Consider the following 13855-nt stretch of genomic DNA (forward strand, 5'->3'; position numbering starts at 1 on the left):
TCTAATTCATATCATAAATTGGAGTTTATTATATGATCACTCAATTAATGATAATTTTCTTAGAAAGTAACTTTTCTATGTTTTATAACAGAAGACGCTCAATTATTGGTATTTTACTTACAAAGTCAGCCAACCATTTTAGGTGATTTTTTTCATTTTCTATGTTTTATAATGGAAGACACTCAACTATTAGTGTTTCACCTACAGTGGCGGAGCCACAGCCCGGCAAGGGTGTTCAACCAAACACCCTTCGCCGAAAAATTATACAGCGTAGACATATCTGTCCTTACCTAAACAAAAATAGGAAGGGCAGATAATATGTTCTACTTTATTCTACCATATAAAAGAAAGGGCAGATAATATGTTCTACGTTTATAGAGTTTCAAGAACATATAGTTTCTTTTCACACTGCATTATTCCTCTTGAATTTGAATCAAAGCAGTTGCAACTGGATCACTTTTACATAAACTTCCATGGCCTTCTACGCTTCCCACATTGGCTCTTCAGCTTGGAACTTCACTCCAGAATATAGCTTTAATCATCATACAAGAACCTTGGTAAACTTGTTTACTTTCTTCATCCTCTTTCTCGATCAAATTTAAGCTGGTGTTGAATAAATCAATGCCTCATCTCCCATTTATAGAACGAAGCCAGTGACATCCATGTCTATAGAATTTCGTTCTGTGGGCTATAAAAAAGGAAACCATCTATGACGGATAAAAACAATTCAGCATGTAATTACTATTTGGCCACTTTAAGCTGCAAAGTGCAAAATCATCTAAACGTTGTTGAATGCAGAGAATCATGAACTGACACAAATTTTAGATCAACGTCTCTTGTAAATCTTTTCATTCTTAGCAAGGGAAATCCTTTTCTGTTTTAAAATGATACTCCTCCGGATCAAAACAAGAGTCCACTTAGCCATTTGTACACATCTTAAGAAAATACTACTCCTAAACAAAAATAGGTAATTTGACTAAACTACCCCTAATTAAATAATTATTGGGATTTGATCATATAACACTTAATAGAGGCAAATATGAAAAAGAAAAAAAAGATTAATTCTTTCTTGATTTGATAAGTGGACACTTTTTTTTACCCAAGAAAAAAAGGCTAAGTGAACACTTTTTTGATCCGGAGGGAGTACCATTTTCTACCTTGTCACTAAAGTTGCAACTGGAATTTGATATCGCTAAATGAATTAATTAGTTGTTAAGCTTACTATGATGTTATAGGATGCCTTTTGCTAATCGATTTATCCAAAAATGCTCCTTATTCTTTAATCCTTAGGTGTGTGTGTGTAATGTTTAAAAATTAAAAAGTGAACGTTCATAGTACAGTTAATCCATAAGCATCATCTTGAAATTATACATAAAGTAGAATGATGAAAGAAAATAAAAATCTCTTAGGAGGACAAATGAGTCACAATGCAGAAGTTTTACTTGAGAGTGTGTGTTGTTGTAGTCTGTGCAGCATAAGAGTATCACTCCTAAAACTTATATCAGCAATTAAGCAGTTAGTTCTGCCTTTTCCATTTTCAAAATATAAAATATACGGCACCTGAGAGGTAAGACAACTTTCACAGTAAAAACTACTAACTTGCGAGCTCGAAGTAAGAATTAGCATAGTACCTTTAAGATCAACCAAATTCATTTGTTTGATAAAGTTCTTTCCTTAACCTATGAGGTTGTCTTTCGATAGTTGTTTCCTCAGGAACAATATACCAAGAAATTGAAGAGGACGTGGCTGACTAACCACTCTCTTCAAATCCAGGTATATTTAGGAAATCCAAACCTTCTGCTCCACGCAATTTTCACAACTCAAATTTGAGAGAGAGAACGATCTATATCCTTATTTATGTATCTTTCTTTTTAACCACTGTACTTCAAGTAACAGTGTTGTTTTCCTTAGTTTTTCAAGGATTGGTTATATCCTATAGCAACCCACTAATAAAAATAAACAAAAAATGAAGTAGCTCTCTTTTGTCTGAATCAGTTCTGCAAGCTCTTTTCTTAGAAATATGTACAGCTTGGCTTAATGGGGCTCACTAAGAATTCCAAACTTAGTACTATACTACAAATATAGAACCAAAAGCATAGCAGTTAAACAATACTTATTTGTTCGTATGAACTGTACTTGCTAAATACTGAAAGAAAATTTGCCACTTATTCATGGATTATGAGCTATCGGTTTCTACGGAAAGAATGACTTAGTTTTTACAGTAAAAATTATTGCAGTGCAGCAGAAAAATTGTAAAATTCCACAGTATATCACGGAATCATGAGATGTGTACCTTATTTTTGTCCTTCAGTTCTATTTCCCAGAAACATCAGCAGATTTTTTAGGACAGTACACTGTCACCAATAGCAGTAGAGTTGCCTTCAGGCGTTATCTGAATTGAATTTTACAGATTCTGCCATGGTATTGAAATTCAAATAAGTTAAAAATTTGTTGATATCAATGCTCCATAAAGGCATTAAGAAGTTTACACGAATCACTACGGATTTGAGAACTTCCATAGATCACATGATCTTGGAGAAGGTAATGAGTTTGAAGTAGAGAACACCAGTATAGAAGTTAAATCAACTACCATGAAAGGATCCTACCCATATAAGCCCCCCATCGACCCTTTCAATTTCCGTATTAAGGACCCTAAGCATAATGGAATCTAATGTAAGTGCCCTACCAGTACCAAGTGGTGGCCCTTCTGAGCCAACATTTCTTCTAGAGACATACTGAAGATACCACGTTCGAAGATAAGGCAACACCGACATGCTTCCTTGTCCATCATCTCTAATGTCTATTCTCGAATGTATAGCTTCCTGTAGACCAAGTTGAAGCTAGCTAGCATGACCACAAGAGACATCCACCATGGCAGCTATGCATTAAGGTACATTTTTGTACGCAAGGGATAGTAGTTGACTTCACAAAGTAGTGGATCATCCAAATGTGTGTAAAGAACAATTTTAGTATTGTCGAGGAAACAATACCAAGTATACAATAGAATGGGACTATGCTCTGAACTAGGCTTTGGACTTTAGTTATCTCCTCCTGGTACACCATGAATAAAGTACCACAGAAGTAGTGATCAAAACCAGTGTAACGTCTCTATCCAGGTTACATGGCCCTCACATGATCCTCACATGCTCTCATTTGAGTTCCTATTTAAATAACATGTTGGCATTGTTTAACCCATCACTTGAAAACCTAGAAATCCTGATTTACACAAGTGCAGCCGCCACAATTCTCTTGGTGCTTTCAAGAACAAAGATAAGACAAGTTCAAGGACCAGATCCCAAAAACTGAAGATGTTTTGAGTCCTAGAGTTGTCTAGTCTTTGTCTTTGTGGTCTCTACATTGTAAACCTACACTTCTTTGTAGGTGTTTTGTTTTTATCAAGCTTTTGTTGTAAACACTTGGCTATAGTTAGTCATAGTGGTGTTAAGGCTCAGCTAGAGTTAGTTGAATCAGTTTGGTGCTTGACTAGAGTTAGTCAAGAGTGTGCTTACAATAGAGTTATTGTAAGGGGAGGGATTAGTGGTCTAATTCCTAGGTTGCAAAAGCTTATAATCTGAAACATTGCTCAGTTTAGTGAAGGTGGAAATCCTACTGGGGTAGGTCATGATTTTTAATCCCTTGAGTGAGGAGTTTAACACGTAAATATCTTGCCTTATTTACTTTATGTCTTTATGTGTGAAAACAGTTCAGGGACCAGGTCACTTAGACTGTTTCGGTGGACTCATAAGTTCAATCACTATTCAAAGCTTTTGTAACAACCCATTTGGTCGTTATTGCATTTCCGACCCTTATTAGCTTATATTTGACCCGCGAAGAATGTTGGCACACTTCTCGAGGTCATCTGAGTTGATTTGGGTAAGTTTTGGGAAAATTTGGCTTAAAAGCAAAAAATGAGACTCAAAGTTGACTTTTGAGTAAACAGACCTTTTTCGGGAATCCGTCGATTCCGAGAGGTCCGGACGGTCTGTAAGAACTTGTGTGCATATTTGGTTCAGTTCCCAATGCACTTGAGTGCATTTTGGGACTTGGGTTGGAAGGTTAGTTTTGAGGTATTGGGGGTTGACTCTGTCAACGAGATCCTCGATGGAAATTCTGAGGCCAGGAGTGCGTTCGTAGCGCGTTTTTATATATAATTTCATATTTGATTTGTTAGCAGACGGTATCGAGTGTTAGTCGGGACTTCAGATGAAGTTCATGAAACTTGGACAGTTTTCTGGTCTACGGGTGTCCGCTTCCGTGGGACCGACAGCCGAAGCGGTCTAGACCATTTGCAAGGGACCACCGAAGCAGTACCCTAAGCGCCAAAGCGGTCAAGCTAAGCGCTGAAGCGCATGACGGGGAGTAGCTGAATGGTTTAAGTGATAAAAACCCTTAAGTCTCTAAACATTTCCCTATTTCGTCTAAAGGCTATTGGAGAGGAGTCCTTGAACAGGCTAAGCTTTGTGGTGAGTTTCCCGGACCTTATACTTCATTCCTTGATTATTAAATTACCATAGAAATTCACGGTTCATGCTAAGTTCATCAATAAGTTGAGTATTAATAGTGGGTTTTAATGGGTTTCTTGGCTATAAATCTGAAATTAGTTGTTGGGTTAGCTTTATTTAGCATGGAATTAATGAATATAAGCTATAGTAACATGTTTACTTCTTGATTAAGGTCTAATTGTTGAATTAGGAGTTAGGGTTTATACCCAAATTTGGGGGTTTTGCCTAAAATCCGAATTTGAGTAAATTGTTGGTTCTTCTAGCTTGATATTAATGGGAACTGATCACCTAGAGCTTTAATTTCATGTTGAGATCTTTAGATTCCTAATTTCACCTTTCTTGTTCATAAATCCTATTCCATAGGTTTTGAATTTAAGTCTTGAATAGAAGTAGGGTTTGAATGATGTCCTTCTTGATTCTAATTCCATGATTCGGATTTATTTAGACTTTCATTATCTCGAGGCTCAAGGGAAAGGTAAGACTAAGGTTTGATTATTGGAGACTTTGTTGTTCGGCCTTCTAGGTAGGTTATGGTTTACCTTATGGTGAGACTTCGATTAGCGAAGCATATGTTTAGATGATATTGTCGGAGAATGCATGTAAACCTTCGGGTATGAAGTTGGGTTGAATATTGTTTTAGATTGGGCCTTGTTGTGTGATTTGGGGGCTAGCCACCCCGTTGCGTTGTTGACTTACTAGCCACCCCGTTGCGTTGTTGACTTATCTTTTTCTATTTACTTATTGGCTCGTTGCCACATTTAGACATCGGATATTGGTGATTAGAGATATATCATGGCTATGATACTGCGGTACTTTACTTGATTGATATTAATATGAGTATAGTGATTCCATTGTGGCTTATTGTGTAGCCTTATTATTGATATTACTTGTGTGCCCTAGGAGGTACTGGTGAGAACTGTGACTCCATTGTGGCTTATTGTGTAGCCTTACTATTGATATTAGTTGTGTGCCCTGGGAGGTACTGTTGAGAACTGTGATTCCATTATGGCTTATTGTGTAGCCTTACTATTGATATTACTTGTGTGCCATGTGTGGTACTGTTGAGATTGATTTGATTATTGACATTGAACTCATACATTGCACGCATTCTCATGATATACTATTGATACATTGATGATATACAAGGAAACACTGTTATGAGCTGGGCTCAGTTGGATGAGAGTGACGTGAGGACCGATGTTCGATGTTTATCCAGGAATCGAGGTATGAGTGCTGGTAGCGATTGCCGAGGTTGTTGCCGGAATCGTGAGAGTACATGGACTTCGCCGATCCTCCATGGGTTGTGCTGTCGAGATGTGATGTTCCATCATCAGAGTACATGTGTACGGTGCATATGCATTGCATTCACACTTCATACATTATTGCATTGCATTGTATCATTTGGCTTCCTGTGATTTATTGTGATACCATTGTGATATACTGAGACTTGACACAGTTGGCCTTAGATGCTATAACATAGGTGATAACTTGTTGTGATACTATTGTGATGTACTGGTTTGAATTGATTATGCTGAGACTTGGCACAATTGGGTTTAGATGCTATAACATAGGAGATGACTTGTTCTGTGGATATATATTCGTGTTGACTCGTACTTGTTAGTTTATGTATTTATCTCGTTTTGTTGTCTTTATATACGTTAGCTATTCTTAATCGGTCTATGATACCTACTAGTACTTGTTGTTTGTACTGACCTGCACTTGTTGCATTCTTTTATGAATGCAGAGTACTAGGTGAGATGGACTTCTACTCCTCGTGATTGATATTCGAGGATGGCTGATTCGAGTCATTCAGGGTGAGCAAGAGGACGTTCGCTGCCCGATGACTCTTTCTATCATTACGTCTTTATTTCTATTCTAAGACATGAACTTTGAGACTACTTATGCATTATTATGATTCAGACTTGTAGTATTTAATTAGATGCTCTTGTATGACCAGACCAGATACTGGGGCGAATTTTATTTACTTCCGCATTTTCTTATTTATATTATATTTGTGACGCTTTCGCTATTTTACTTCTTTCACTATTTTCTATTATTTGTGAATGTTGAGTTAAGGTTTCTCCTATTGAAGTGGGAAAGGCAGGTGCCCGCACGGCTTAGTGAAATTAGGTCGTGCCGTGAAATTAGGTCGTGATAGCGTTACATAAGGCAAAAAGAAAAATAAATTTTGAATAATGAGAGAGCTTAAATTAGCTATATATCGTGCTGCCTATTCTGAAAACCAGCAACGATACTAGGAGTATTGATTTAATCTGCGCAAGGTACATACTGGGAACACGTGAAATTCGTGATACAGTATTCAGAAAACATACGCAATTCATGTACAAAGCCTAAATTAAAATTACAGAGTATAAGCACAATATATTGCTGATAGAAACTTCCTAAGGAAGATCATCATTTTATCAAAGATACAATTCTTCGTGAAATTGCAAGAGAAATAAAATTAACTCACATTAAATTAGAATAAATGAAGCATATATAATTAAAGAATGGAAACTGGTGTTTTCCAATAACTCAGACCACGGATACAGAGATTGCGAGGAAAATCATGACTGACGGAACATCTATTTGAATGTCAAACCTGGCTTCTTCTCTGCTTTAATTTACAAATCGATCAGCAAAAAACGAACAAATGCATGGATTCTAATCTACACTATCGAAGACCATCAAAAGAAAATATTCCACTCTTCGAAAGAGAGACGAATAGAGAGAAACAACTCAGAAAACATATAAATTCAACACTGAAAGATCAACAAGTAATAGGAAAGTTGGAAAAACAAACCAAACAGAGAGATAGCACTTTGAAGCAGTGGCGAAGGAAAATTGCAGAGTAAGGAAGAAGTAGCGAAGAAGTGATCTAGTCTAGATAATTACAGAGACAGTTATAAGGCCCAAATACTGTTGATAGCTACACGTGGTTTACCTAAAAGAGAAGTGGAATCCATGTGTTTATTCACCAATAAAATAGGCCAAAGTTTTTTAGTACAATTTACACAACATTTTGTACAATAATCAACTGCAGTGTTCGTACACCACAAGTGTCATTTCTATATTATTATTATTCTTCTTCTTATTCAGTAAAGTAATACTAGTAATTTACTGACGCATATGTAAAACACAAATTTTCGGTGCCGAAAAATAGAAAAGACAAGAATTAGAGTAACAATATACTATTTGAACTCAAATCGAATTTAAACTTGATGTGGTTGAATCATATAGATTGGAATTGATTAATTAGAATCTACATTTTAATTCTTCTGCCAGTAACAAACAAGAATTTGGGACACCAATTTTCACAAACAAATTTTCGTTCATGTATGTAGAGATTAAGGCAGACAAAAAAAAAATTAGGCAAGGTTTTTTTAATTTAATGTATAAGTTTTCTAGGATAAGGCTTCTGGGGTGTTGTATATGATTTCCCAAATAAAAGCCTTAACTCACTACTAAAAAAATAGGGTTTTTTGACCAAATAATTTCGACTTCACTTTTTGGTCGAAAAACAAACCGACCACATGAGGTCGAAATTTTCAGATTTTTTTTTTTTTTTATTTCGACCTCATGTGGTCGATATTTAAACGGAAAATAAAATTTCCACCGCATGAGGTTGAAACTTATTTTTGTACAAATAATAAATGAAAAAAACATTTTAAAAAATTTAATTATATAAATAAAACAATTAACTAAAAAAAAAACATATTTCGACTGCATGCGGTCGAAAATTAAGTCAAATTTGGTCAAATCTGACTTAATTATTTCGACCGCACGCGGTCAAAATAATAAATTTGAAAAATTTAATGTACTCCCCCACATCAATCGTGCAATTCTCACCAAAAATACCAAAACCTAATTTTATCCCAAACTCCCACCCCCACCACACCCCTACCCCGCCGCCGACGCCCCATCCCCACCACACCCCTCCCCGCCGCCGACGCCCCATCCCCACCACTGCCTGTCCTCCGTTGCCGCCCTTGCTGTCCGCCAGTTACCTTCTTTAATTGTTTATTTTTTGCATCTTTTATGATATGTGTGGTAGTTCTAATTTCTTGGTCCTTCAACCTTTTTAGAGGGGGAACCACAGAAGCAAGTTGACTAGTGATGTAGCTGGGGAGCTTAGTGATACATCTGTAAGTTGTGAGGAAACTAGATCCAATTCTCAGGCTATTGCATTTTCTCCATTGGAGCAGCAAGTGCTTAAGAAGGTTGTTATCTTTTCCGTCTACCCATTATTAGTTTACCTTCTGTTGATCCACTAAAATTTGCCTCAGAAATGCTATTACTGAAAACATGGTGAGTTATGGAATCTAAAGCTCTTGATGATATCTTTTTAGAACCTTTTTCTCTGTTCCTTTATTTTCCTCATTTCCTGTATGTTGGCCTATAGATTGAACAAAAAGGAAAAGTTAAGGAAGTCTGTGTAAGCTAAGTATCCTGTTCATCTTTATATTTTTGCAACGAATAATATATCCTGGAAATATTGGAAAATGGCCATGTAATGCATGCCTCTTGGAGTCTTGGTCCTCTTTTTGGGTACAATTTAAACCTTCTCATTTACAAGTTTAAAGAAAAAAATTCTTTTCTGTACCATGATAGTGTACGTTATTTTCAACTTCAGCAAGGTGAATAAATTGGAAGAGGTGGAATTGCAAGTGTATGCAAGTGGTTTGATTTCATGTTTATTTATTCTCCCTACAAGAACAACGTTCGATACCAAACAAGTTGGGGTCGATATTAATCTTCACTAATCATGTTCAATTTTGAATTTACAGATCTCATCTTAAATATCATCACTAGTATGAAAGAAATAAGTAGTAAGTTAACACTGATTATGTTGTTTAATTGGACAGCTACAGGCAAAATAACCATGAGAATTAATTTGTGGTCTTTATCAGTGTTCTGCAAAGCAGTATGTGGTGTACTTTCATATGGCTGTTGGTGGTGTTTTTAAGGATAATGCTTCAAGCGTTGAGTTTAGAGTTGAGTCTTGCTTTGACATTGTTTTTAGTATGTTTCTGTGGGTTTCTGCAATATAATTATCCCTCCACTAATGTCTTGCAGTTTCAAGTAGTTTATTAATCTCTTTTTTTTTTTGTATAGAAATCTATGTGGGTCAGTTTGCTTGTGATTTGAAACTTGATGGATATTAGATCTCTTCTACTCTTTTTTAACCGACAGTATGGTGTCTGAAAGAATTAATATTTCCTCCACTAAGCAAGCATAGAAATGCTTATGGTTAGTATTGAATATATCTTAGTCGTGTTAATACGTTTACTTTAGGTCCTACTCTTTCTAAGAGTCTTTTAGTCCTATTAGAGATACTTATGCCAGTAGGAAATGAAGAGAACTTCTAGTACATTTCATTTTTATTGTTATTATGTATAATGTTGACTTGAGATGAATTTAAATGAGGAATATGGTTAATGAGGATTCAAATAGTTGTCTCCAACTTGTCTGAGACTGAGGCATAATAGTTGTTGCTTGTTTGCTTACTGATAAGCAGTTCTAGGATTGCTTTCACTATGCTTTTTGGTGTTTAAATTTGTTGGTTGGTGTTGCAATATAGTTGCCTCGCAGATGCAGCAGAGCTATGCTACCTCCAAGCAAGTAAAGTCCACAACTTGAACCTTTTGAGTCAATACTCATCAAGTGTACTAGCTATGCACTTCCTAGATTTTTGTCAAACTACCATGACGTTTGTGCCTATTCTCCAGTTACAATGTAAGGTGAAGAGGTGGTTCAGATTATTAAACTGGATTTAGTCTATCTCATTTTTGTTGGATGGAAAAGAAAAACTGAAAAGGAATGACGAAATTAATGGAAGTTATTGCTTACAAATTTATTGAAGTCTAGTCATCCACGTTTAAATATGAGCTTGCAAAATTGTGGGTCCTGATCAATGTCTTCTCTTTCTACTTTTATCAGTGTAGTTTTTCCTTTTCTCTCATGTTCTCCCTCTTTTTCAATTTTAGTTACTCTTTTCTCGGAAGGTGTAACTATGAAAGCTTGTGGTTAACTATTAAAAGACAAAAGGTTAGGGACCTTATGGCTATTCTTGTGTTAAAAATTGTTTGTTGTGATCCTCCTATGTTGGTAGATTTGGTGCTTGTTTGTTGGAAGGGTAGGAACTTTCAACTCCAGTGTCCTTATAGCTAGCGGATCAATTTGTTAGATTTGCTTTAGATTGAATTTGTTAGTAGTTTAACGAATTTCCGGCTCCTAGAGACACCAGTGGCTAAGTATAAAGCAGGAAATCCATAGAGCATTGGGCTTAAGGTATTCATATCAGAATGTTTTTTAGTAAAACATCTTTTTTCTTGTTTGTAATACAAATATAGGTCTCTCATTGTGTCTTGGGTTTTTTGTTTATTGATGTTGTATGTTTGTTTTTGCAGCCCCAGGTGATTACAGTGGTTCTGAAAGTTCACATGCATTGTGAGGCTTGTGCTCACGAAATCAAGAGGCGTATACAAAGAATGAAAGGCAAGATTATTAATTTTGCTATTATTTTCTTCACTCTTTTTCTTTTATTTAATTAATTTGGGAGTAGTAGGAGTACTATTTTGATTCATTATGCTGATTTTCTGATTATGCTTTTGTTACACTTTTCAGCTGTATTTGTTAATTAAAGGACGTTTCTTTTCTCTTTTTCGGATCTCTACAATAACATTGGATACTTAAGGATCTCTATATTCTATATATGTACCTTTCTCAATCAGTACATTCTTTTATTAGTTAGTAGGAATAGAATATTCAATTCTTAAAGATTCTCTTAAAATTCTTCAGTTTTGAGTTTAATTCAAGCACATGTCCTCCACTACTAATGAATCTTTGGAATCATTAGTAATAGTATTGACTGTTGGGTATCATCAAAAGTTGCATATATGACTTAGGAAATTGATACCATACATAATTAATTAATTAATTTTCATGGAAGAACCAGCAGGGGCACCAGCTAAAGAAGAAGCAGCAGCAACACAAGCTAAAGAAGAAACTGTTCAAAACAAGTTTAGGTATTTTATGAATTGTGTTGATAACATGTTTTGCATTTCGATAAATTGATCTAACTTTACAATGTAGGATGTGTTTGCACCCTGTTTGAAAAGATCAATATGAAAATATTGCTATGTCACAAGAAGACGTAGTTCATGCTCTTGTTGATGAGGATAATGGGGAGGAATCGGATCATGTCTGTAACACCCAACGTTGACTTTTGGATTGTAATATTGCTATGTTTTCTTGGATATGTATTTTTTTTTAATGATAGTTTTAATTCGAATTAGATGTACTTTTGAAGGTGAATTTGATTGTAGGAAGTAGTTTATGGATGTTTTAACTTTACGATGTTTAAGTGTTTGAATATAGAAAGTAGTTTATAGTTGTTTAACTTTACGATGTTCAAGTGTTTGAATGAAGTTTTAAGGATATTTAGAAGTACTTTAAATTGAAACTTGAGGTTGAATTTGATTTTAGAATGTGAAGTTTATGATTGTAGAAGTACTTTGATGAATTGGACGTGTTGATGAATTGCATTGTTGATTTGGTTGATGAGTGTGATTGGCAGGTGGGCTGCTGTAAAAGCAGCTGAATGTTGGAATTTTTTTTCTAGATTTTCGACCTCATGAGGTCGAAAATTCACCCAGATATTGATAATTTTCGACCTCATAAGGTCGAAATTGTACTCAAAAATTAAAATTTCGACCGCACGAGGTCGAAAATCTGGGCAACATTTTGAATTTCGACCTCATGAGGTCGAAATCTGGCAACAATATTGCTAAATTTCAACCTCATGCGGTCGAAATTCTGAAAATATTTTTTTATTATTTTCAGAATATTTGTATAAAAATAATATTTTCTGCCGTGTGCGGTCGAAATTTTTTATTAATATTTAAATAAAAATAACTTTTTCGACCTCACGTGGTCGAAAAATTTATTTTCGTAATTTAGGTAGAAAACTTATTTCGACCGCGTGAGGTCGAAAATTTTCGACCACGTGAGGTCGAAAAAAATTTCACCCTACCTGTTTGCGACCATGCCTTGTGGTGGAAATTTTGGTCCAAAATTGGCCTTTTTCGACCGCTTGTGGTCGAAAATTTTGGTCGAATTTCACTGTTTTTTTAGTAGTGATTATAGTTAACATGTTTGTTAAGTTAATTCAATCTAAGCCTTAAAACTAAAAATAAGACATATGTCAATCATCTAACTATGCAATTGAGAAAATGGAGATGGTGTGTACGTAAGAAAGGGGAGAGCTAATCCTAAAAGGAATCCTGAAAAAGAGGTCATCGCAAGAAGTGTGTCATAAGTGTAGATATATGATGATGCTTGGAAAGTTATGAGATATTCACACAAATAATCTTGTAGTGAAATATTAATTACTTCAAGTATGGTGTTGCACAAGCTTGGTTTTGTTTTTGCTATACTTGTTATGGCGGCCACTAGTTAGTATCTCTATCTCATTTATCTATATATTGCAATTCTATAATTTTGTGCTCGTGATTATATATGTACCTAAATATGAACATATATACTTCAGACATATGCATGAATTAAGCATGTATTTTTGTGCGCGAGGTTTTCATTCTTAATGTGATTTGTGATAATTATTATGGTGAAATGTTTCAGTTCATATGTCAAATTTCTCGAAGACACAAGTGTTAGCTACCGCTGATGTTGATCAAAAACTTTCAGGACTTAAGAGGAGATTGCTCCCACAAATTGATGGTTTTATGACTTGCGGTAAATCTTGTTCTACCAAAAGTGATTGTAAAGGTTGTTGGATTTGTTGTAAATGTCAGGGTAAGGGAGCACTGCGTAGTTGTGCAGTGGGACGTTGAATAATGATATGCCATATATCTTTCAATATTATAAATACTGGAGAAAGTCAAGTGAATGTCTCTCTCAAGAAATAATAATGGATTCTGCTAGTCGGGCTATAGCTTTTTACTTATTATTGTATGATGCGCCATGTATTCTTCAATATTATGAAGGGGAAAAAACATTTATATATATATATATATCAACTAAGACTCATATTTATTAACGAAATATGAGATTTCCGTTTACCAAATATAGTAGGAGTTTTTTTTTTCCAGAACATATGTGAAATCACACTTCGAGAGCTACTCCCTCTGTCCCAATTTTAGTGACACTTTTCGTTTCTCGAGATTCAAACTGTACGATTTTTTACAAACATTTTAAGATGTATTTGTTCACCAAATTGATATGAGAAAATTGCAAATTATAGTATTTTTCATGTAGTTTTCAAATATATAAATTTTAATCTTAAAATACTAAGTTGAGACGGAGGGAGTATATGAAATTTCTTAGTACAAAAA

At 35.1% G+C, this 13855-nt stretch overlaps 2 long non-coding RNA genes across 3 annotated transcripts; one reads left to right on the forward strand and one right to left on the reverse strand.

Annotated features, from left to right (window-relative positions):
* Positions 1 to 148: 148 nt before the first annotated feature.
* LOC132616039 (uncharacterized) lies at positions 149 to 7369 on the reverse strand. Of its 2 annotated transcripts, none has more exons than XR_009572944.1 (3): positions 7306 to 7369; positions 2294 to 2413; positions 149 to 688 (listed from the first exon to the last, which is right to left on the reverse strand). It is a non-coding gene; the product is annotated as an uncharacterized LOC132616039 (long non-coding RNA). The 2 variants fall into 2 exon arrangements; XR_009572945.1 differs by having other exon boundaries at positions 149 to 707.
* Positions 7370 to 12859: 5490 nt separating this feature from the next.
* Positions 12860 to 13528, forward strand: LOC132612595 (uncharacterized). The gene is made up of 2 exons (XR_009571900.1): positions 12860 to 12958; positions 13143 to 13528. It is a non-coding gene; the product is annotated as an uncharacterized LOC132612595 (long non-coding RNA).
* Positions 13529 to 13855: the final 327 nt, after the last annotated feature.

The sequence above is a fragment of the Lycium barbarum genome, chromosome 10 (assembly GCF_019175385.1).
Source record: "Lycium barbarum isolate Lr01 chromosome 10, ASM1917538v2, whole genome shotgun sequence".
NCBI classification, from domain to species: domain Eukaryota; kingdom Viridiplantae; phylum Streptophyta; class Magnoliopsida; order Solanales; family Solanaceae; genus Lycium; species Lycium barbarum.